Here is a 24,928-nt window from a genome sequence, read left to right as displayed (position 1 = left end):
GGTTGAGCAGGGGGCCAGGCTCATCTTTTCTGGGTCCCAACCTTACTCTGTTCAGGCTGCGGTAACAGAAATACTGTAAACTGGATGTTTTTGTGACAGCATCCTCATTGATGGTCAGGTTGGAGCCTTTTTTCAATAAGGGCATTAACCTCATTCATGAGGGCTCTACCTTCATGACCTCATGACCTCATGGCCTCCCAAAGGCCCCACCACCGAATACCATCACCTTGGAGTTAGGATTTCAACAAGTGAGTGTGTGTGTGTGTGTGTGTGTGTGTGTGTGTGTGTCTGTTTGTGTGTCTGGAGGCTGGGGACACAAGATTTTCAGTCTGGAGCAGTTCCCTTAGCTCTTCCAGGTGTGAATGGAACTCAGAAAGCCCCACAGGCCTCCAGTGGGAGGTGGCGAGTGGACCACAGGGCTGCTGTGGGACAAGGTGAGGAGATGACAAAAGGGACAGCCTGGCCAAGGGCAGATGGAAGATAAGGCAGAGACTCCATTGGGCCTGCAGCTCTTGGGCAAGACAAATTGAAGCCTGGGCCATGAGGGAGCTCCACAGAATCCCAGACGTGAAGCCTGGAAAAGCTGCAGCCTTTCTGCACAGGTGCCAGGAGGAAGCCCAGAGATGAACTGGTCACAACCCAGTGTTTAAACCTGGCCAGAACAAGTCACTGTATCTCAGGGGTCCATGAGGTTCCGGAGGACGCCTGGTGGTTCTGTGGACCACCTGTTCCTTCTGCCTCCCCATGGTTATACAAGCCACACTCCCTGCTCATAAAACCAGAGATGATGTAGGGTGACATTTGAGAGACTGACCTTGACCTAAAGAGATAGAGCATTACTTAAGGGTTTTTGTGCCAGACTGAGTTGATGAAAAGATTTTTCTCTCATGATCCAACAGGCGGAGGCAGATGAGAAAGACAGACCCAGTTACAGAAGGAAGTGGAAATCTATATTTTCTTTACATATAATTACAGTGTGAATAAATTCGTGATCCTTCTATGCTATTATGAGCTAGGAGTTTGCCCCCAGGATCTAGACATTACACAGTTGTAGGGCTGTTTGGGACTCACACATCACACCTGCTTGAGTTATAGTATCAAGTCTGGTTCATGTTTGGGCCCAGAATTTACCTTGGTACCAAACAAAAGTAGCTCAGTAACTTCCACTGGAAAATTAAGAGACCGTGGAATTTTTGTAGGAAAACGTGGTGTCAGGTCTTCAATATAACTGATAGGCAAGTTGAGCTTGAATCTTGTAAAAACACTTTCCCTCCCTCTGGGTATGATCAAGTCATATTTGGTGATTTGATATTACTTACGTGGGACAATTTTTTAAAAGTCACTCCCCAGCCAATTTCATAATTTCATCCCATTAGTCTTTTCAAGAAAACATCCTGTGCTTTCTCCAGCTCTAATCAGTCAGGGGTCAGGCAGCACTAAAAATTAAGGGAGGTGGAAAATTACAGAAAGTTTTATTAAAAATGCCCATTATGAGCATTTCACTGTAACTAAAAAAAAAAAAAACAAAAAACAGGTCCATGTTCTGTAGTTTTCATGCATCTTCATTTGTCACAGCCGTGAACAGGGACCCATGAAAAGAGGCGATCACAGCCTCGGAGCTCCCTTACCCGTTCCCTCCTCAGGGGGCACCTCCACAAGTCTGCCAGTCACAGGGGCCCCAGCTGAGCTCCCACAGTTATAAATAGATTCTTAGTGGTTCTGGGAAGGGTAGGAAGATACCAGGAAATACAGCAGTCCTGGGTCCGGTGGGAGACTGAGGACGGGAGATGGGGGAGGACCACAATGCCAGTTAAATTGATGCCAGAACCTAGAGTTCTATTATTAATAGTGTTTTTTTTTCTCAGAAGGGACTGGCCGGGTGGTTCTTTGACTCCGGAGGATTTTTTCCCCACTCTTGCCACATCATTTGACTTCTGCAGGCGTACTCCCTCTTTGCCTCTTCCTGGCAAGCCCCAGGGCTGATTTCTAATCGCTTCCTCTGATGGGCACCCTTTCCAGGGTTATGTACATGATTCTTCAAGTGCCACCTAAAAATTCACATTTCTTAAAAATATATTTACATGGGGAACACTGCAAATTTGCATTAAATGTGATGACTAAAAAATGTTCATTGTAAAACAAAGTTAAAGAAAAGGCAACCCCTCCACCCCCAAACCCTGAATAGACCACATGGTCCAAATTATGTAGCAATATGGGCATAGACTAATGTTTATATTACTATACCAGTGCGTAGATAGACAAAAATGTGGGAGCAACATACCACCTGGGAGGAAATATAACAGAATGTTTCTAGGATTCTGCCTCTGTTGTGAAATTACAAATTGATTTTGTTTTCCTTCACTTCATAATTTTCCTCACTTTCAAAATTTTTCTATAATAGGCATATGTGTTTTATAATAAGAAAAACTATTTTAAAACCACCAGCTATTTTTTGTTTCCTTTTTCATGTCAGCTAGGATTTACATCTTTCTAAAATGACAGCGGATGTGAGTGTGCTGCTGTTGGCAGGTGGAGGATATAATACAGGAAGAGGGGAGTAAGAAAGAACAGTATTTTCATAGGAAATGAATTGATGCTATTGTCTTAGATATAAAGGATTCTACCTGAATTGCCCCAAACTTCTGATTCACAAACAGGAGTTATAAGCTGGAATGAATATTGTCTGGATTTTGACAATGCAGAAGGCATTTTGCTTTCTAATAACAGTTATTTTTTTTCCCCAGAAGTTACCTTTTATTCAACTGTTGTCCAGGTCCCCCCACTTCTCTGGACTGGTGGCAGTATATGGACCCCAGTAGCCCATTCCCCGTAGATCTGAATTTTGAGTGGAGGAACAAAGGGACTGAGGAGTTGGTTGGAACCCCAGGATCTGCTGGCAGCGCCTTGTCACTCCTTTTTCCTTGTCAGGGACCTGCCTTGTTAAATGCCTCTTCTCAAGTGCAATCCTCTTCACCTTCTTGTGAGATCCATCCCAGTAAATTCTCTTTGGCTTAAGTTGATCAGAAGCCATTTCTTTTGCTTGCAGTCAAAGCACCTGTGTTGTTGGGTTATTTTATACTGGACTAGAGCAGCTCTTTGCTTATTTCCACAGACACTTGGATGTCTGGCTTTGACTCCTGGCCAGTTGAAGGTCAGTGGGCTAACTAACCAACTAACTAATGATTTATGACGCACCGTTTTACAGCCTGAAACTCCCCAGCGCCAGATTGATTGTTGAGAGCTTTCACCTGGTGTTACAAGCCAGCCTGGCTTGGTAGAGGCGGCCAGGGGAGTACAAGGCTGTACTGGAAACTTCTGCCTGGAGGTCTTGGGAAACCAAGATTCAAGGCACAAGTCTTAGTGGTTTAATCTAGAGACCAAGCACCTCCTTCTAGAAATAAGCAGAATCCTGGAGACTTTGCCTGGAAGTACCTCGGCTTCTCAATACCTGGGTGCACTCTTTCTCTTGGTGCGCCAGAGCTCTTGCCTTATTTTAAGCTTACAGGAGTGTGCCCTGTGAAGTCTCCCGAGTCCTGTAGCCTGACCTAACCTGAGTGGTCCTTATGGGACCGTAACTGGCACAGAAGTGAGTCGTAGTTACAGTCTGACAGCAGACCCTCCATGATGGGAAGAGCCCAGGGCAGAGAGTAGGCAGAGGCACCTTTTAAGATGGAGAGAGGGGCTGGGGAGGCTTGAGGTCTTTAATAACAGCTCCAGAGATGGGAACATGCAGTCATCTCTTCATGAGTGGGTGAGAAATTAATTTTATATGATACTGTGAATCATAAGGAAGTTGGGAGGGATCTTGACCATCTTCTGAATGTGACGTAAATCCCCCCTGCTACTGGAATGATGTTCTAGCCGTGGCTCGGAGTGAATAAGCAGGTGTTGGTGGCTCTTTTTGGGTGCTTCATCTTGGTCTTGCCTCCTCCACGTAATTCCGTTCTCCAGTTGCATGCTTTCCGCCTCTCTACCATTCTGCAGTTGCTTGGTGAATTCTGAACTAAGACAGAGTGAGTTTTTTGAGAGTCAGTGAATTATGTGTCACCCGAACGCTGTTTATGCATTGCAGCCAAGCTGTGCTAGCTCTGGTCCACAGAGAACTATAGGATTCACAAGCCCCCAGGGCTCCATGCCTTTCATTTAGAAAGAATCACTTACCTCATTGTCCTATCAAGGTATTTTTACATCTTTTATCATCTCTGGTACTGGCTATGGGATCTTTTTAAAAAATTTTATTTTAAAATTAAAAATTTTTTTATTTTTCTGGGGGGCGTTGTTTGATTAGGCTTATTTATTTGTTTTAATGGAGGTACTGGGGATTGAACCCAGGACCTCGTGCATGCTGTTTACCTTCTTTCCTTAGTGTTCATTTCCTTCAACCTGGCATTTAACAAGACATTCTGAGTCTTTAATGTCTCCAATTGACCACTAGGTGGCAACATTGTTCCTTTATGTTAGCAATGACTATGATAAACATGATGAATTTCTTTTTCCAACAACCAAATTTAAAAAATTAGAAAGCAAAGACTAGTAATTTAAATGAATCCTTTTGTATAATAGGACAAAAGTAGAGCATATTAAATTATGAGTTTGCAATTTACTTACCTAGAAAGCATACTTAAACAACATTCTGTTTTTATGCATCTTTTGAAAACAGACATTTGTGCCTGGTGCTTATAGAACATAGCGTGGCCTCAGGTCCTCTGGTCTTCCTGGCTGCAAGGAACTGCCCAGATGTTGGATGATTAAAAAAAATCATTTAACATCTCTTGATTTTGCAACATCCTGGAGCAGTGGTTTCCACTCAGAGGCATTACATTTAATAAATAAAAGATTCTAGGGAACTTTCCTCAGAGATTCTGATTCAGTAGATCTGCACTGGGGCCTGAGTGCCTGGATTTTTGAAAGCGCCCTCACATGCTTCCAATTGTCAGTAACTTTGGAAGGGGTTCCAGTGTCCTTAACTTCTCCGGCAACAGAATCCTCAAAACAAAATGAATTTTAAAGCCATTTAATTTAAAATTGTCATATACACTTTTTTTAAGAGAAAAAGTCTTAACAAAAAGTACTCAAGCATCTCAATTATGAAAAAGTTGAACCTGTAAAAATAGGAGAGCTCCAGTAATTGAAATATGTATTCACCTGCTGCATCTAAAACAAAGGTTATCAGACCTGCGTGCGGGCTGGAACTGATGTGCTGAGAGCGCCAGCTGGAGAATAGTGCCGTCTCTCCTGTGTGTTCTTTATGATGGAAGATTTTCAAACTGGGGAGTGGCGGATTTCTACAGAAATGATTTCAGATATTCCAGAATGATGTCCCTCTATTGCTACTCTATTGAAGATTAGTATGCATATCTTTAAAACTCATTCAGTATCACTTTTCAAAATGTGAGGGGCCCTTCAGCTGGAAGTGGTTTTCTTTGTCATTATTCATTTCCCCTCTCCTCTCCTCCTCTGTCTCTCTGTCTCTCTCTGTCTCTCTCTCTGTGTCTCTGTCTCTCTTTCTTCCTGTCATTATTTGCTTTGGGTCCTTATTTACTTTTTGGTTTAATACGATAGCTTCAGACCAACTTATCACTGTTCAAATATTATTTGCCTTGACCCATTTGAATCCACTGACCTCATGAGCTTTTTTTTTTTTAAATCTGATTTCTTTTCTGTAATAAAAAATATCATGGCAATTAGCATTAGGAAGCAAACACAGCACCTTTCTGGTGTTAATTCATGGTTTGAAATAAAGGCCCTCCTAATGACAATTTAAAGAGAATGGTGCTTTCTTGAATGCATTTACAATTAAACTACAGACTCTTTTTAAACATGATAGAACAATTTTATTTCCATTGAAAAAGAACACCAGAATGCCGCAACACAATTCTCCAATTTAAAAGAATCAAATCTGGAGCTCACAAAACTGTACTTATATGACTGTTGCTGGGAAACTCGCTGCTTTGTTAAATTCCTGTGTCTTCTTTTATTTCTTTAGTTCTTTAAGAAATCCTTAAATTTAAGGACAAGAAGATTCCTGTATGTTCTCTAGTTCATAAAAGGCAATTCTAATTTTTTTTAAAGACAATTGGAAGGACACCCCATCAGAATCGACGTGTGCTTTGGCTTCAGAGTCAAACACAAATCAGAGCCACCCTCACGTGGGGAGCTGCTCATTCTTCTCATAAATGGTGTCCACACGTACCCCCTCCCTGCATCCGGGTGATGGCCCTTGGCAGTAGGACCAGAGTAAACAGAACATTCCATTTTGGAAGTTTTAGTTTGGAGGCAGACTCACTGAAGGTGCCCTGACGGGAGGTGCTCCCACTGAGATGGGCCAGCAGAGGGACCTGGAGTTCCACACATTTGTCCAGGGCGGTGGGGGAGCCTGTGTGTCCAAATAAACATTTATTTTCTGAGAATTGCATTCCCTGTTTCCCTCCTTTAAAAAATGCAAGAGAATTATCTGCTGGAAAACATTCAGATTTAGATCAAAACAGAAAAATGAAGCCACGCTCTCTAGTGAGAAAGCTAAACCGTACCTCTTCCCTCCTGAAAAATTGTCAGTGATTTTGATTAGCAGGAAACCACTGACACTACAAATCAACCCTGTTTTAATTTTTAAAAGACACTCGAGGTGTGTTTCACAGCACCTGGTGCCTGTGCAAACTAAAAAATTAAAATAAATTAAAAAAATATTTTCAACCCCCGCAAAAAGTATGTGTATGTTTGAGTGGGAGGGCCTCTAAATTTAGAAGAAACCAGATCTTCAACACCAGAAAACCCCCTCCTGGCTTCCAAATGTTTACCTTTCTGCAAAGCTGGCCCACCAAGTACCTTCTCTCTTCAAAAGGAAATCCTGGCACCTAGAAGGTTGGGCTGACAGTGAGGATTACGACGACGACTCGTTTAATGAGCAGCGTGACTGAACCACGCAGGGGACGCTGAGGAGTTTTCTCGAAAGGACTAGGTTTGTTGTTTGCATTTTGTTGTGTCGTGTGCTTCCACCATCCCTTATTTTGACAAGCTGTCCAAAAGTTTGGGATGAACCTGGGCAATTCTTTTGTTTGTTTGTTTTTAAACCTGGTTGCTAAAAAAGAGATGGTACCTCCCCTTATGTGCCTGTGCGCCTTAAGTGAGCATCTGGCATTAATACAGCACCAAAGCTCCCTGAGGTCTGTGTATACTGATGCGCAGGGACCGGGGGGATGCGCTTATTCTCTTAAAACACTAGGCCACCGTCCGCTAAGTAAAGGCTCTTCCCTAAACGGGAGGCAAGTTGCCAACCCCTAGTGCTGGAAGGAGCTCATCTGCAGAAATCATTGCCTGCACTCCAGGCTTCTCCTTGGAGCTGCAGGTCCACTCCGATGTCTGCCTCCTCCCTCTGAGATGAGCGTCTACTCCAGTCATTTTCCTCCATGGACCGTGCATGTTCAGCCTCTCACAACCCGAAGATCACTTTCCTTAGAAGTCCAACCTAAATTTCCCTTCACTAATTTACAGGGATGACTTTTTTTTTTTCTGATTAGAAACATACAGAATCTCCCTTATCTTTGTCAAGACAAACCCTCCAAATTCCTTTTGTTTTGTGTGTTTATCATTTTTCTTCTGAAGTTTGGACTTACGTCTCAGCTAGTGCAGTTTCTCTTCCGAATCGTTTCGAACTTTTCACCATTTCCCTTATTTATAGAGCAATTAACTGAAACTAAGATGCTATTAAGTAACTGGTAAATGTTGAATTACAAGAAACACGGGATGAAACACTGAAAGCCATGCATAGTAATAAGGTATAAACCTGCTATTGTGGAATTCTAAATTTCGTGGCTGACTAGTAGAAAGAACAAACTTGCATGTCCTATTAGTAAGTAGCTTTATTCTCTCGCAATTGATAGAATCAGACTCAGTGACTTACAAAATCCCTAAAAAGCAAACAAGTGGGTTATAAATAATCTGAAGCTCCTAGCCTTTTCTTTTATCCTAGAATTTTCAGATTTCTGTGTATAATATATTTTTCTTCATGGCAAAAGGGCACCTATTTTGTTCAAAGACTACATTATTTACCTACTTCAGAGTCATTTTGTGAGGGTGGTTTAAAGGTTGTGGAATAACTGTAAACATCTGCAAGACAAAGGTGTATGTTTTTAAAAACAGATGCTCGGGTGCTTGGCTTTTGAAGGAAAGAAAAACATAGACTGATTTTTTGGAGATGTCACAATATTGTGATTATTAAACAGAACATCTGCTCCTCCTTTGAACAGACTTTAGTATTGACAAGGTCTAAGGTTTCCATTCACAGAGTTGTAGATGAGATGGAAATAACCGTAGTCAGGAGAGATGCTTCCAAGACTGGGAAATACAGACCACGACCAGCAATGATTAGTAAAGGCACATTGTTTCAGAGAAAACTCTACGCTGATTCAGAAAGCAAACGTACAAACTGGGTCCCGAAGTGGATGGTTGCACCCGTCCCAAAAGAAGACGTGTGTGTATGTGCGTGTGTGTGTGTGTGTGTGTGTGTGTTATTTTCTGTGGCCAACGGCTTTTTGCCTCTGGGGCAGCAGACATAAGCAGGGGGTAGCTGATAGCCAGAATTCCTTGGCTAATTCCTTCTCACTCCTTAATGGCTGAGACTCAAACAAATCCAGACTTTTGGACAGAGGGAGCAGGGTGTTAACTTCTAAACAAAACCACACAACATGGCACTCAGAGGAGACCAGCCTTGACAACTAGGAAACATCAGAGCAGAAAGGAGCCTTGTGACACTGGGCTCTCCAGGTTCCAGAGGAAGAAGCCGTCCCCAGATATGGGTGCCTTTCAGAGAACTCTCCGCGAGGCCGTGCTGGCCAAGGCGGTTTCCCTGCACCCTATTCTAGGTCATGGCCTGCCTAGGTCAAGCTGGGTCTTTCCCACTAACACTCCTCTTCCTCACTCTTCTCAAGGGGAAGGCAGTCTTGAAGTGACAACATGAATATTTGCTGGGCTTGGTTTTGGTAACTTAAATAACCCCTTGATTTGAACCAGATCAGCAGAGGACTGTGTGTCTCACCTGTTGGAGGCTGGACCTTGGTGAATTCCACTTTCGTGTGGTGCCGCTGGCTTGTATTGTCCCCAGGAAACGGCTCCATGAAATCTGCTGTTCTACTCACTGCAGGACTCTCAGGCTGCCATCCACAAAATCAGGCCACTGGGGATGCTCTGACACGACCCAGGGGAAGATAGCTTTAAAGCTGCAGAATCCAGGAGAAAGCCATGATTCTCCTCCAGATTTGGTGTGTGTGTGTTTTTTCCAATGCTGTGAGTCTTGTCACTGAGTATTTCCTTTTTGATCAGGCTGTTAGGAAGCATCATTTGTCACCAGAAAGTAGAATAGAGTGGTGATTAGAGCTTAAACTTGAGAACCAGAAAGGCCCAGGTTGGTGGCTTAGCACCTGCACTTAGCCCCTGGAAGCCTCGGTTTCCTCATCTGTAAGATGCAGGTGATAATAGTCTTCCTATGGCTTTACTGTGAGAGTTGACTATGTTCACAAAGATAATGAAGGTGAAACATTGGGCATCTTGAATGGCCCATGGTAAATGCTTAATAGATGTCAGTGATTATTATTACTTATTCATGCAACAAACGATAACATAGAGTTAAGCAATAATGTGTCAGGTACTGTGTTAGCTGTTGGGAATAAAATACAGAACGACTTACACCCAGTCCCTATTCTCAGAGAGTGCATTATCAGACAGCACACGTGGGCTATTCAGTAAATGGTCAAGCGTTGGTAGATGCCATAATGAGGGAGGTTCAGGATCATCAGAACTGGGGATGAACCCAGAACTGGAGGAAGAGCAGGTGTAAGTTCACGCAGAGGAGAGGCAGAAGAGCCTCGCTGGCAACTCTGTGCAGGGAAGGGCACACCCGAATTGTTGACCAAGGTTCCATGTGGCCAGAGGGTAGAGTGGCCGGGGGGCTGAGAAGGACAGAGATGAGGTTGAGAGCAGTGAGGGGCTGGGTCACGAGAGCCTTGTAAGCGACAGGGAGGAGTTCTGATATTATCCTAAATACTGCAGGAAGCCATCAGCATGCTGTAAGCAGGAATAAGACCTGATCTGATTTGCTTTTTAGAGGTATCACGCAGGCATGGAGAATGGGATCAGTGGGGGTGAGGCTGGAGGCGGGGAAATGGATTGGGCGACGATGGGTTCTGGACCAGGTCGCGGCATCCACAGAGTCAAATATATACCTTCCACCTCCCAGCAACCATATAGGAGCGAATGGTCTTCATTTGTATATTTTGGAATATTTTCTTTGGCTTTTTAAAAACCTGTTTTCCCCTTTGCTTTAATTTCAGCTCTTTATCACATGCTTTTGCATTGTGTGTCTTTTGGTTAGTCTTCTCAAGTATATTGCATGGAATGAAGATGGAGAGAAAGAAAGGAAAGAAAAGTGGAAGAAAGAGAAGAGAGGGTACTTATGAACTAGTGCTCTTTTTTCTAAATACATTAATTTCTTTTTTGGGGGGGTGTACATTTCTGTTTATTTTGAATTTTAATACATTGTACAGATCATATAACCATCACATGATTATGATACAGAACAGTTTCATTGCTGCCCCAAACTCCCTTGTGCAATCCTAAATACATTCATTTCTAAAGAGCTGTAAGGATTTTTGTCACGGGTGTGACCTGCTTCGGGAGAAAGACCACAGAGCAGGCTCTTCTGAGTGTTTTCGCCATCGAGCGCATTATATCCTTGTTGAGGATGTGACCCAGATGGCCTTACTGTTTTAGGACCAACCCCGGCTCTCCTCCTTTGGTAAGCATCTGACTGTAATTCAGACACCTGGATGTTTAAGCCGGTGCAGTCAGAACAGTTTATAGAGTTTATCTCTTCCTCACCCAGCAAGGGTGTGTGAGACAGACTTGAGTAGCCAGGTGATACTCAATTGCATAATAGGATAACCTGAGCGCTTTGAAGTCAAACAAAAGAAGTTCTCAACCTGGTTGGAATTAACCGATGCTGACTTGGGCTTTATCTTCCTTAGAGCGAAGGTGGTACCATCAGGCAGGCAGGGAACCTGGTGGGTGCTAATGGGGGGGTTTTCAAGTTTGTCTTGCTTTTCTTAAACTATTAAGAAAGAACAAAAAACATTATTTAGAATGAAATCAGTTTCCAGGAAGAGGAGGAGGGGAAACCCTGAGAATTTATTATTCAAGAAAGAAATAGAGCCAAGGTGAAAAAAAAGCCCTCCTCGCATCTCCTGGCCAGGTGCTCCGTGCATATAAATGTTTCAAGTTAAGCTTTAAGATCAAGGGAAGGTCTGTGGGGAGCCTTGTTTCCTGGAGATCTGCTTGCTGGAGCTGCTCCCGAATACAGGCTGCCCATTTTTATTTGGTTATTAAGGATTAAAGGGGGTGACGACTCTGGAATGGTAGTTCCTTGGTTTCCATTAACTTTGTACAAGATAGTGAAATGCAAGCTTCCAAGGGAGGGTTTGCATATGTATTTCGGGCTATCAGCTCCCACCCTGCCCTGTTATCTTGTGTGTCTGTTTAACACGAAATTGCCCTTCCTCTCCTGAGCTCAAACTAGAAAGCAGTCTGGCTGCAACAACTGAGATCTCTGTGCCTCTCAGAAATCCTCCTGGTTCGCACAGGAGTGTTGAGGGAAGATGAAAAGAATTTCACATTAGCTGGCCGCTTGCTCCAGATTCCGTGGCTGAGCCATCGCCTTCGAAAGAGACCCGCCCTGGCCCAAGTTTGCTGGGCTTTCGGCGTCTGAATACTCGAGCAGGGAGGCTACCCATCCCTCCATGTCCATATTTAGAATTTTGCTTTTTCATTGCTAGTGATCACAGCGTGTCCTCAAAACTAAAACACGTCTGAAGGTACGTTTGTAAAGTGCCTATGAACGTTTAGTGATAAAATGACATACACCTGAAGAGAATGCCATACCATTGGGGTGGGTCATTTTATTTTATTTTATTCGACTTTATTTTATTATTATTTTTTGTGGTGGGTCATTTTATTACAAAGATCTCAGAGTTTGGAGTCATAAGTGCTCTTAATAGTCTTGAAAATAAAAGTACCAGTGAAGAAACAATAAAATAACCCAAATAAAAACCAATTCCTGACTTAATCCACCCCTAACAGAATGAGAACTCAGAGTTGATAAAACTTGACTCTCTATCATCAACATTTTTCAACCCCACCACAACTCAGGAAGTTCAACGTATAGACAGGCTGAATCGAAGAGACCAAAGTGACTTGTCCCGTGTCATGTGACTAGCAGATCGTCCATTTGGAAGGAAACCTATATCTATCTGGACTCTGGTTCTTATGATTTCAGTGCTGCACATTTTTCGTCAATGATTCCAAGGTTTTGTAGCACTGAAGTCAGCTGCATGGTATGAACAGTGGCAGATGAGCTAAAGAAATTCATCTCTTCAACAGCAGCTCTTACTGACTGTAGGGTTTTAACTGGAATTTGTGTCTGCTCGGGCCTGAGTTGTTTTATATTATAACGCCATAGGTTCATGTTCATGGCTATGCGATAGCATGGTTATTTTTAAAAGTTCTAATCAATCATTATATGTCCATGGTCATTACTACTTGGTAATGAACACAAAGATTATAGACGTGTAGTTTCGCTTAGTGGTTATAGCACTTGTCTGTTGCAGCGTGAACTGCTTCTGTCTGAGATGGAATAATAGCCTAGAAATAAAGACGTAAGGTATTTTAGTGCGATGCATGGTAATCCTTAGACCTCTGCGAGGTACCTGCTCTCCCTCTGCTTTTAAAAGGTTTCTGAATCTATTATGTGGGTCTTTAAGGCCTATCAGCCTTCCTCACTTACACAGCCAGTGTCCACCCTGTTTCTCCTGTGTCTGGGGAGCTGAGCTGGTCCAGAGCATCCAGAAGTCAGCTAGAAAGAGGACATCACTGACCTCCGAGAGCTTCGAGTCAGCCAGCCGATCCAGCAGTCGTGGAAGGAGGCTGGTGGGAAGGGGGCATCCTCGTTAGTAGGTCCAGGGTCGTTCAGGCCTCCGTGGAAGCACTGAGTGGAAACAGAAAGTGAAGAATCAGTATTGTCTCAGCATGTCCACCACTGTTAGTCAAACTGATGGGATGGCGATAAACCCATGATTTTCTCCTGCACTCCTTGTTGCCAATGTTCATGATGAAAATTTATGATGTAATTTACCATTGTTTTGCCCTGAATATTTTCCTGAATATTATTTCTTACTGTAAGACAACTCTGTTTAGGGCTGAATTGTTTGGGGATAAGAATGAGAAAATATAAGGAGAATTAAGCTAACAGACAACCCAACAAAATGAAAGTTGCAATTTGGATGATCTAAGAAAACCTAGGGTGCACGTTCCACCAGGGCCATTAATAGGTTCCCTGTAAGTTGTTATTTATTTATTTTTTTTAGGAACTTCTGTTTTAGATGACGAGAACAGCTAAGATTCCACCGCCCTGGAGGTTTATACAGCTCATTCCCATGTGCTTTCATCTCTAGATCTTTAAACAGCCCCATGACTACGACCTGGTCAGAGCAGATGTTACTACCACCATTATTCAGTGGAGGAAACTGAGGCTTAGGGATGCATTAAGCATAACTAGTTAGTAGCAGAGACTGGAATTTGACTCCAAATTCAATCATCTTTCTACTAGTTTCTCCCTACTATGAATTCTAAATCGGGTCTTCAAAAATTTAAAATACGCTCAGCAGTTATATCCAGAATTTAAAACACGCAACATGTCTAGGTAAGTAGCTATTCTGGGAGATAAATGATCTTCAGATCACCCACCCTTCCAAGCAACTTCATCTCAGAACTGAGAGTGAGTTCAAGAGTTTTATCCAGCTTCAGAATAGAGGATCCTTTGGGAAAATAATTTTAAAGAATGTGGATCACCAGTTAATTTTGACCGGTTATTTTTTCCCAAACCAAACTATCTGGCATTTGTGTCTTATTTCTTCCTGCTGCCAATAGCTGGACCCACACATGTTCAGACCTCACACAAAAATGCCAACGTCTGCACATTTTCGACGACGAACAAGCATTTTCAGTCAAAGCAGAGAGAAATGAGGCTCTGCCTGTCTGTTGCAATAACATTAATATTATCTCTGTACAGCTGCTTTTAGAAGTGCAGAGTTAAATGCAGAGCCCTGGAGATGCCTAGGAGCACACATGAGATGAGCACAGCCATTCACGGAAGACCTAAGACACCGAAAATTTGCAGGATAAACTTTTCACCATGACAAAAGTAGAGCAGTGTCGCCTATTCCAGTATGAGATTGACAGCGGGAAATAATGACAATAAGTTTCGTGTAGGATGTATTTTTGATGCAGAGAGTTGGAAGAGCTATATTTGTGTTCTTGGTCAGAGTAAGTCACAGTATTATTAACTACCCATGTAAATTTGGGCTCAGGAATAAAAAGGCTGAAATCTGAGGGTGGCCAAGCCAGTCTGGCTGTGGATAAGCTAAGGAAGAGTAGATGGGAAATAAACATTCATGACAGGCGTTGTGACAAGAAAGACCATTATATTAGTGGATAGCATTTCAGAATTCAGAGGAGCGGAGGGTCAGCTTTGCACCCAAAGCTGCAACTGCCAAACGGAAAGTGCTTAGTAAAACTGGCCTGAGGTTGCCCGTGCAAAGGCATTGATGGGGCTGGGCTGGCCTCTGGGGACGGGCAGGAAGAACGCTAGTGTCCAGTGGCCTATTGACAGTTTCACTCTTATCCTTTCAGCTGCTGTTAACTGAGAAAAGAATTTTACACACACACTACGCACACCTATATATGTGCTTGCTTATTTATGTCAGACTTAATTTTTTTTAGGGAAGTTTTAGGTTCACAGCAAGATTGAAAGGAAAGTATAGAGATTTTCCCTTGTCCCCCTGCCCCCACACGTGCATAGCCTCCCCCATCAGCAACACCCCCACCAGAGAGGTCCATTTGTTATAATCAATGAACCTACATGACACATCGTAATCACTCAAAGTCTGTAGTTTAATGATGTTTCACCCTTGGTCTTGTACATTCTATGGGCTTGGACAAATGTGTAATGACATGTATCCATCATTAGAGTATCAGAGAGAGAAGTTTCACTGCCTGAAAATCGTCTGTGCTCTGCCTATTCATCCTCCCTACTCCCCCACCTCTAATTCTTGGCCCCACTGATCCTTATACTGTCTCCATACTTTTGTCTATTTCCAGAATATTGGAATGTTTCAGTACGTAGCTTTTTCCAATTGGCTTCTTTCACTTAGCAATATGAGTTTAAGTTTCCTCCATGTCTTGTCATGGCTTGATAGCTTATTTCTTTCTAGCGCTGAGTAATATTCCACTGCCTGGATGTACTACAGTGTATCCTTTCACCTACTGAAGGACATTTTGGTTGCTTCCAGGTTCTAGCAATTATGAATAAAGCTGCCATAAGTGTTTGTGTGCAGGTTTTTGTGTGGACATAAGTTTTCAACCCCTTTGGGTAAATACCAAAGCATGTGATTGCTGGACTATATGATAAGGGTATGTTTAGTTTTGTAAGAAACTGCAAAAATGTCTTCCAAACATCTTCACCATTTTGCATTTCTACCAGCACTAAATGAGAGTTCCTGTTGCTCCCTGTCCTCATCCACATTTGGTATTGTCAGTGTTGGATTTTTGGCCACTTTTAACAGGTATGCACTTGTATCTCCTTGTCGTTTTAATTTGCATTTCCATGATGACATGTGATTTGGAGCACTTTTTATATGCTTATTTGCCATCTGTATATCTTCTTCGGTGAGATGTCTGTTCAGGCACTTGGCCCATTTTTTATTTGGGTTCTTTGTTTTCTTATTGTTGAGTTTTGAGTGCTCTTTGTATATTTGGATAACCATCCTTTATCAGATGTGCCTTTTGTGAACATTTTCTCCTAGTCTATGGTTTGTCTTCTCATCCTTATGACTTTTTTCCTTCACAGAGCAGAAATTCTTAATTTTAATAGAGTCCAGCTTATTAGTTATTTCTTTCATAGACCATACCTTTGGGGTTATATCTAAAAAGTCATACCCAAGGTCATCTAGATGTTCTTTTATGTTAGCTTCTAGAAACTGTATAGTTTTACATGTTACATTTAGGTCTATGCTCCATTTTGAGTTAACTTTTGTGAAGGGCGTAAGGTCTGTGTCTAGATCCATCTTTTTGTAGGTGGATGTCCAGTTGTTCCAGCACAGTTGGTTTAAAAGATTATCTTTTCCCCATTGTGTTACATTTGCTCCTTTGTCAGGATGTTAATTGACTATATTTATGGAGTTCTGTTTCTGGGCTCTTTACTCTATTCCACTGATCTATTTGTCTCTTCTTTCATCAACAGCATACTATTTTGATTACTGTGGTTTTATAGTAAGCCTTGAAGATGGGTAGTGTCAGTGCTCCAACTTTGTTCTTTTTCAGTATTGTGCTGGCTTTTCTGGATCTTTTATCCCTAATATAAACTTTAGAATCAATTTGTTGATATCCACAAAATAACTTGTTGGGATTTTGATTTTGATTGTATTGATCGAGTTGGGAAAGACTGACATCTTCCTATCCATGAACATAAAATATCTCTTCATTTACTTAGTTCTTCGACTTCATTCATCAGAATTTTGTAGTTTTTCTTATATAGATCTTGTTCCTATTTTCTTAGCTTTATACCCAAGTGTCTCCTTTTTCGTGGTGATAATGTAGATGGCATTTTGTTTTAAATTTCAAATTCTACTTGTTTACTGCTGATACACAAGAAAGAAATTGACTTTTGTATATTAACCTTGTACCCTGAAACCATATTATAATCTCTTGTTAGTTCCAGGAATTTTTTGTTGTTGATTCTTTCAGATTTTCTACAGAGATGATCACGTCATCAGTGCACAAAGATGATTTTATTTCTTTCTTTCTAATCTATGTACCTTTTCTTATCTTGTCTTATTTCATTAGCGAGAACTTTGGGTGAGGGGACCATCCTTGCTTTGTTCCTGATCTTCATGGGAAAGCTTCTAATTGCCCATCATTATGTATGATGTTAGTTGTAGGTATTTTGTAAATGTTCTTGATCAAGTTGGGGAATTTCTCCCCCATTCCTAATTTACTGAGACTTTTTATCATGATGGGCATTGGATTTTGTCAATGTGTTTTCTGCTTTATTGACATGATCATGTAATTTTTCATTTTTAGCCTGTTGATGTGATGGGTTACATTAAACTGATTTTTGGATGTTGAACCAGCCTTGCTTACCTGGGATATATCCCTTTTGGTTATAGTATATAATTTCTTTCTATATTGTAGGCATGCACATTTATTTAATTTCCTATTTACACTTTAAGTTTATGAGTGAGAAGAGAACATTTCCTAGACATTAAAAAAGATCTAAATGTCTACAACTGTTGGTTCATGTCATGAACTAAATTTGAGTTGTGCATTTTCATATCGATTTTGATCTCTTTATTGAATTCTGCAGATAATGAGGCTGGAAGTTTTCTCTTTGACAATGATGATAGTTATCAGACTCTCTGCAATCTTGTACTTTCCTAAAATTTGATGTTATGGCCAAGAATCATATTATATTCATCTTATTTTAAAGAGTACAATCTGTGTTGGTAGGAATATAATTTTAGAATTTCAAGTATGTGCACTTAGTCAAGATTTTCCTACCCTGTGATTCATGTCTTGCTTTTTATTTTCCATGTAAATAGGACCAACATGCTATTATTTCCAAATTAAGGGTGTTAGAAACTGGCATCTAGAAATTAGGAAAGCTGAGAGTCAGTCTGGATTTTGAACCTTAGCCGCTATCTGATTATTGCATTTTACAGTTGGATCATTTCTCCACTGTTGTGAAGTAGAGACAGCAGGATCAGTCACATATTAAGTAATTTATTCAATATCTATTGATTGCTAACTATATACAAGGAACTATAATAAATACTAGGGATTCAGAGATGAATGAAACAAAGTCTGTATCCTAGAGGAGCTCACAGGTAAATGAAGGAGGTAAGTATGCAGATAAATAATGAGTGCCTTTACTGAGATATGACTAGAGTTTTCTGGAAATGTGGAGAAGAAAGAAACTCTCCCTTGGGGAGTTGCATTTGACTTACGTCTTGAGTACTTTTTGGATATGTTTATCAGTTCTCTCCAGAAAAATGATGCAAGGATTGCGCTGTCTTTATGTATTTCACAAACCGTCTCCCCAGATAACTAATATGTGCTTAAAACTGACTATCACTGCAGTAACAATATAATTTCTTTTCTCGGTTTGCAGAGGGTTTTCTCGACAAAATGCCTGCAGCACAGATATGAGTCTTCTCATTTCACCCGTGAGAAAACTGAGCACAGAAAGGTCAGTAACTTGCATGAGGGCCTGTACACTGGCACGGCCTGGGTTGGAACCTTGCCTCCTTCTAATTCCTCAAATCGAAATCTTTCCTCTTGTTTAACTCTGATGGCATAAATATGAAAGTCCAACAGGAGCACTTAGTAAACATCCTATTTCAAATGGAACATTTTCATTGATGCTGAGGAGTTGAGCATTCATGTGGCTCAGACACCCATTTGTTAAAATGAATTTAGGGACTGCTCTGCTGGGCAAGCCTGGTGTTCCATCCAACTCAGGATTGTGTTGACAACAGAGGCCTCAAGGGTTTTCCAGGAAAGGACATAGTTTTCCTCCTGACATTAACCTTAAAGGTCAGGTGTACTCTCAGTAGCCATTTATGGCTCTGACATTCATAAATTTGGTTAAAACCTTTATGAATCCATTTATATTCCTTGCCTGTACCTCTTTGATGGTAATGAGCTCCATGGGTTTATTATTTTCTGATAAAATAATACTTTCGTTTATTTGTCCTTAACTCACCTTACTCAGTTTGAAGGAGCCTTCCTCTTCTAGCAAGGAATTGAGAATTATGAGAATAATTGCTCTTGTGTTTATTTTTCACATGATCACCAAAATTCTCTGTTTTTTAAATTTTTTCTTGAGCAAGAATAAATAAAATGTTATATTATATTTCTGTGGCAGAGGGACCAATCTTTTGTTTAAAGATCAGGATTCTGTCTTCTGGCATATTCTGGTACACTTTTTCTGATGCTGAAACTTGCTCTAGAGTTCCCTTAAAATAACCTGATTTTGGTATTCATAATACATATTTGCCTGTTAAAGGCAGCTCCGATCTGGCCCTAAGGAAGCTTGAGGTAATTTTTGTTCTCATCTACAACCACTTTTGGAGAGTAAGTATATAGTCTATTATGTTGTATGTATTTCATAGCTGATTATAACTGATGTGTTATAGAACATCTTTAAAGAGAAGAACACTGGCCAGGATGTGAAGAATCTGGTGTTCTAGAACCATCTCTGGACTGTGGTTTCCAAGTTTATAAAATTAGGGGCTGAATTAGGTAAATGTCAACATCTCTTCATACTTGACAATTCTGAGACCCTGATTTCCTTGGCCATTGAGAGGTACTTGCTCTCAGTATTGTTGAAGGCTTTGAGGTGGAGCACATGTATTGTTTACTGTTATCTATATGGCCTGTTTCTCACATCAGAGATCTCTAGTAAATGAAACAATTATAATTTCCCCACCCCATCCTCTTACAGAAATGATAACCTTTCCTATAGGTTATTCTTAAGGGATGGTTTATTTTAGGTTCCCCAAGCTCATCCAGTTTGGAGGTGAGCCTTGAAGGCCTCCTCTAGATCCCCTTTCTGTTCTAGGTGGTCACCCTTGTAATTGATCAACATCATCCTTTAGGAATTTATATTGACAAGGGTAAACATTGTCCAAAGGCTCTCCATTTACATCTTTGAGTTTGCTTAGAATCTTAAGGCCAATGGTATCTATCCCAACTACATTTGTTTTTTTGACTTGGGTTACAGTTATTTTTTAGCGTTGACTGCTTAGTGGTTTTGCCATGAAGAGTACACATTTGGTAGGAATTATTTCCTTCACTGTTTTTTTTAAATAGCAAATGCAGGGCTGTGAAGTTCTTAGTCATTTGAATACAGCATTACCGTGCGCAGCAAATGAACCCTCATCATCCATCCATTTGTGACCAGGTCTCTCTCTGCCTCCTCTGCCTGGGGGCCCTAGCTCATGATTCATGGGTTGGAGAAAGCACATGAACGCACAGGTCCAGCAATCTCATCTGCAAAATGGAGCCAATGACCCCCATGTCTTGGGATTGCATGTGAGGAATGCATAGCACCCCTCTGATCTGCAGAGAGTATTTTAAATTTGTGGATGTTGCTTCCCCCATATTGCTTTCTAGTTCTTTAATTCAGCCATCCAGCAATGCAAGTGGGAATAGACCAGGAGCAGAGGGGTATGAAAGCCACAGCACACCGAGTCCCGGAGAAATGTTACTCACAAATAGAGAAATGCTGTGGTCTGTGAAAATATGAGTGGATTTAATGTGACTTATAAAATTGACCAGACCGATGCTCATTGTTTTTCGAAAAGTTGCTTTTTATGGTCAGATTGGCTCTGGTTGTCTTCAGTTGCTCTGCTCTTCTGACTCTGCTGTGTGGCTCCTATTAACTGCGATGATCTGGCTCTTTCTCTTAGATAGCCTCCTTTATTAGGCTATAAAGCATTATCTGTCCAGGTTTGAAATCAGAGCCCCTGCTCCTTAAATGATTTCCTTTGACAGTTGAGCACTTCTCTCAACCTCTTTGTGCTGTCAGAGCATTACTGTCAGGAGAGAGTTGATTTCTGCCACCTGCCCTCGCATAGCCCTTAAAGGACTTTTTTTTCCTCTGTTCGCCATCCAGTACGTGTATCCTACCTCCATCCCTGAATGGAGAGATGCAGGGACTGGCAAGTGGGAAAAAAAGGAAATATAAATCCTGGGGAAATCTTTTGAAAATCCTAATTTTAGATAGCATCATGTTTTGTAAAATTACTCTCTTTTGGTACCTCTAAAGTTAAAACGAAAATGTAACTATTTAAATGTCAATTGGAAAATAACAAAGGAGCTTTGTTGTAGGAAGAATAGACTATGTGTTTCTTCATAAAGGTCCTCCACTCATGCCAGAGGATTCATGAGGTTGATTTTTTAAAAACCTCAAACGCCTCTTTGAGGTTCCTAGTGGAAAGCCTGTGGTAGACATTGGAGATTGTAAAATGAATAAAACACAGGTCTTGCTTTCATTCCATGTATAGTCTGAGCAAGGAAGCCAGGTATATGCTTATATATCCAAATAAAATAATATCAAGCAGGATGACAAGATACAGGTGCCGACACATGATACAGATGCCACCAGGATGCAATGGAGAGGGAAATGAACTGAGGGGGGCATCTGGGAGGTGGGAGTGTTAAAACCAGGCCCTACAGGAGGGGTGAGATTTAGGCTGGCAAGCTGGGGAGAGAGCAGTAGCAGAAGAACTAACTGAGCAAGGAATGAGATGAAGGTTCCCTGTGTTTGGGGAAAGGCAAGTAGCCTCGTTTAGAAGGATCAGGGGAGCATGAGTGAAGGGCGTGGTGGAGGATGGCATGGAAAAGGTGCCCCATTCTCCTTTTCACCTTCATCCCAGCTGCTTCCCATGACGGCCATTGTCTCATCTAACAGGCATCTCACCAATACTTTGGATCTTACACTCTAATTTGGAGAAGGCAAAGTTTTCCCCAGTGCCACTTTGTGGTCTGCTAATCTGAATATGACTTGGACAATAGCAGGATGATAGCTCAGATATTCACTTCTGAATGTTTCTTACTGGGATATTACAAAAAAAGTTGTTTTTTTTTTTTTTTTTTTCTTGGCTAGTAAGAGGAAGCTGAGAGGTTTGGTTTAGGATGTGCTGGTGGTGATGGTATGTTATTTTGTTTTTTGTTTTTTTTTTAAGAAAATACCTGATGCTCTGCAAATGGACTGCTTAATTTGAACCCTGGTTTGTAAATTCCATGCCTCAGTTTCCTCAGCTCTAAAGTGGGGATAATATGGGACCCATTTAGCATACGGTAAAAAAATGAAGGATCTGTTATTTCATAGAACCAGACTTCCAGAGGGAGGGCAGTTTCAGGGCTAACTCAGCAGTTAGCATGGTCACTGGGGACCCAGCTCCTTGCTTTCTTTTTCTCCGTCATGCTTTGCAAATGATTTGGTGCTCAGGCTTCTCACCTAATGGTCCCAAGCTGACCACTGCAGCTCCAGCATGACATGGCCATTCCCTCCTGGTGCCTCTTCTGATCAGTGAGGGAAATCGCCCAGAAATCCCCAGAAGGTTACCTCTCTTTTCTCCTGGTTTACAGCTTCTCAGGGTAGAATATGCCTACTTTGAATCAATAGCTGCCAAAGGGGATTACTGACAGAGACCAAGCATGACTGCCCCTGGGGCTGGGGGAAGCGCCGACTTCTCTGAGCTCTCGGCAAGGGGGTGGTAAACACAGGAAGAAATCCTAGGGTGACATAGCAAGGAACAAGGGGAAGCACTGGCTTTGAGGCTGGCGGCAGAGTGTCTGCCTCCCTTCCTCTGTATTGTGGGGGGATTCAGTGAAAAGATCTGTACAAATAATTCACCAAGCACCTGACACATGGAAAGCCCAGAAAGAAATTTAGTGCTTATTCTTATTTATCTTCGTTTGTAATATTATTTCATTTAAATGGACACTTCTTCTGACTGATGTGGGCAGAGTCATCTTTCCCTTTATAGCTGGTTTTATCTTACACAGTAGTAACTCTGATATTCTCCCAAAGATGCGAATGGGATTCATCTATTTGCCAAAATACCTAGATGGCGATGTTTTTTTCTTCAAGGCTCCTACTCTTCAGGGTGTGTACTCTGTAGGTTCAGGAAGTCTGGGCCACATAGATCATAACATTCTACTGCTTATTAACTGGGTAACTTTGAATTAGTTACTCTGTGTCTTCATTGCCTCATCTTTAAATGAGTATGAAGTTGGTGCCTACCTCACTGGGTTCTTATGAACATGTCGTGAGTTAATTCATTTACAGCAGCACTTAAAGAGCGCTTAGTATGTAGTAAGAATTAAATAAATGTTTGCTATAAAAAGCCAGGCATCCAGACATCTGAAGACTTACGATGTAGATTTTCATCCTGTCTTCTGGAACCAGCTTGAGCTATAACAGCATTGTTGGCTTAGATTAATGCTTAGTGCCAGGTAGATTGTGGACTAACCACATTGGATCCTGATGGATTTTTGGTGAATAGGGAAAAGAGAAAGGATATAATAAACATTTATTTGCATGGTGACTTGATCAGAGTAGAAACACAGCTATTTTCATGATAAATGCTTTTTGGCAGCAAACAACAGAACAGTTGTCTACAAGATTTAGCAGGACAGGTTTGTTTTTCTCACATAGCAGAATGGTGGTGCTGCCTCCTGGCAGAAGACATGCTTTACAGCCTCAGAATGAGGGATGCAGCTCCAGGAACATGTCCACATTCCAAGAAGTGGAGAAAGTGGAGAGGGGCAGCATAAGAAACATCCGGTTTTTATGTCAAGAAAGCAGACACTTTCCTAAAATCCCCCAGCAAAATTGTTTTTTCTGTCCTATTGGGCAAAAACATGTGACAAGCCTGTGCGAGCTTCAGGGGAAGCTGGGAAAAAGAATGTTCTGTTTTGCCAGTTTCTAAGTTAGAGGTGGGACAAGGGAGAAGAGTGCTGGGAATGGATATTGAGGGAGCCAACCTATGATGTCCACCATAATTGTTTAAACATAAGAGCCCCAAAACAATGCTTTGTATTTCCCCAAAGCCCAAGGCAGAGAAAGCAAAAGGCAAACACGGTTGAGTGAAGACAGCACTGCTCTGTTGAAATGGTGTCTTCTGATCTTCTGATTTGTACAGGTGTTTTAAGTTAAAAAACAAAAAAAATCTCCAGTTGGTATTACCATGCTGAGTTTTGCAGAGCCTCTTTGCTTTTCTGTCATTTACTATGCAAACAGAAGACCACAAGGCCTTCTGGCAGGTGGGAGAAAAGCGCTTAAATTACCTTTGGTTTTAAATATAAAATAACCTCTTGGAGTCCCACCCTGTGGTGCTGGGAAGTCTGAGCCCTTCCCACACATGCCCAGCTCTACGCACGTAGCTTTCCTAGAAGTGGTCCATTTCCCATTTCACAGTATTTATAACCCTCTCTTAGAGAAGCAAATGGGCTGTACTAGGAAGTCATATTAAGACAGAAAGGAGATTTCGGCTGCCTCAGTAGTAAAAGATAAAGACATAATTTAAATTCATTTGGTTGAAAAGATAAATGCAGATAAAAGCCCAGTAAACAGGAGCCAAATGCCCTGGCACGGGAAGCAGACAGACAATGGACCTGGCGGTCAGCCACCAGAGCCTTCACCTTCGCTGGGGATTGGTTCTGAGCAGCTGCAGGTGCCCACTGCAGGGCCCTACTCTGGTGCTATGGAAGGAGGAGAATCAGGGAAAGAGGCCACTGGGGAGGTAGGGGTGAACAGGAAGGGCCCCAAAAGAAAAAGAAAGAGGATGAGGAAGCAGACAGGTGGGGAGGGAACCTGCAAGCTCCCTTAAAGAGCTATACAGTCAAACCTGCTTTTGCTCAATAATGTGTCTTCAATACAAATGGCCAATAGACCCATGAAAAAATGCTCAATATCACTAATTATCAGAGAAATGCAAACCAAAGCCACATTGAGGTATCACCTCACACCAGTCAGAATGGCCATCATTAATAAGTCCACAAACTTAATTGATGGAAAGGGTGTGGAGAGAGGGAACCCTCCTACACTGTTGGTGGGAAGGTAGTTTGGTGCAGCCATTATAGACAACATTATGGAGATTTCTCAAAAATACTAAAAATAGACTTAGCATATGATTCAGCAAACCCACTCCTGGGCATGTATCTGGAGGGAACTCAATTTCAAAAATATACATGCACCCCAATGCTCATAGCAGCACTATTTACAATAGCGAAGACATGGAAACATCCTAAATATCCA

General features: G+C 41.6%; 1 protein-coding gene across 1 annotated transcript in view; it reads left to right on the top strand.

Moving 5' to 3' along the window:
* Positions 1-24,928, top strand: part of TTC29 (tetratricopeptide repeat domain 29) — a 724,023-nt gene that overhangs the window by 383,576 nt on the left and 315,519 nt on the right. Inside the window, exon 7 of the mRNA XM_032464537.1 lies at positions 18,269-18,346. The gene's annotated coding sequence lies outside the window, so the exon portion shown is untranslated. The remainder of the gene's footprint in view (positions 1-18,268; positions 18,347-24,928) is intronic.

The sequence above is a fragment of the Camelus ferus genome, chromosome 2 (assembly GCF_009834535.1).
Source record: "Camelus ferus isolate YT-003-E chromosome 2, BCGSAC_Cfer_1.0, whole genome shotgun sequence".
Lineage (NCBI taxonomy): Eukaryota > Metazoa > Chordata > Mammalia > Artiodactyla > Camelidae > Camelus > Camelus ferus.
Note: the sequence above shows the minus strand (reverse complement) of the source record. Positions and strands in the feature narration are given on the sequence as shown.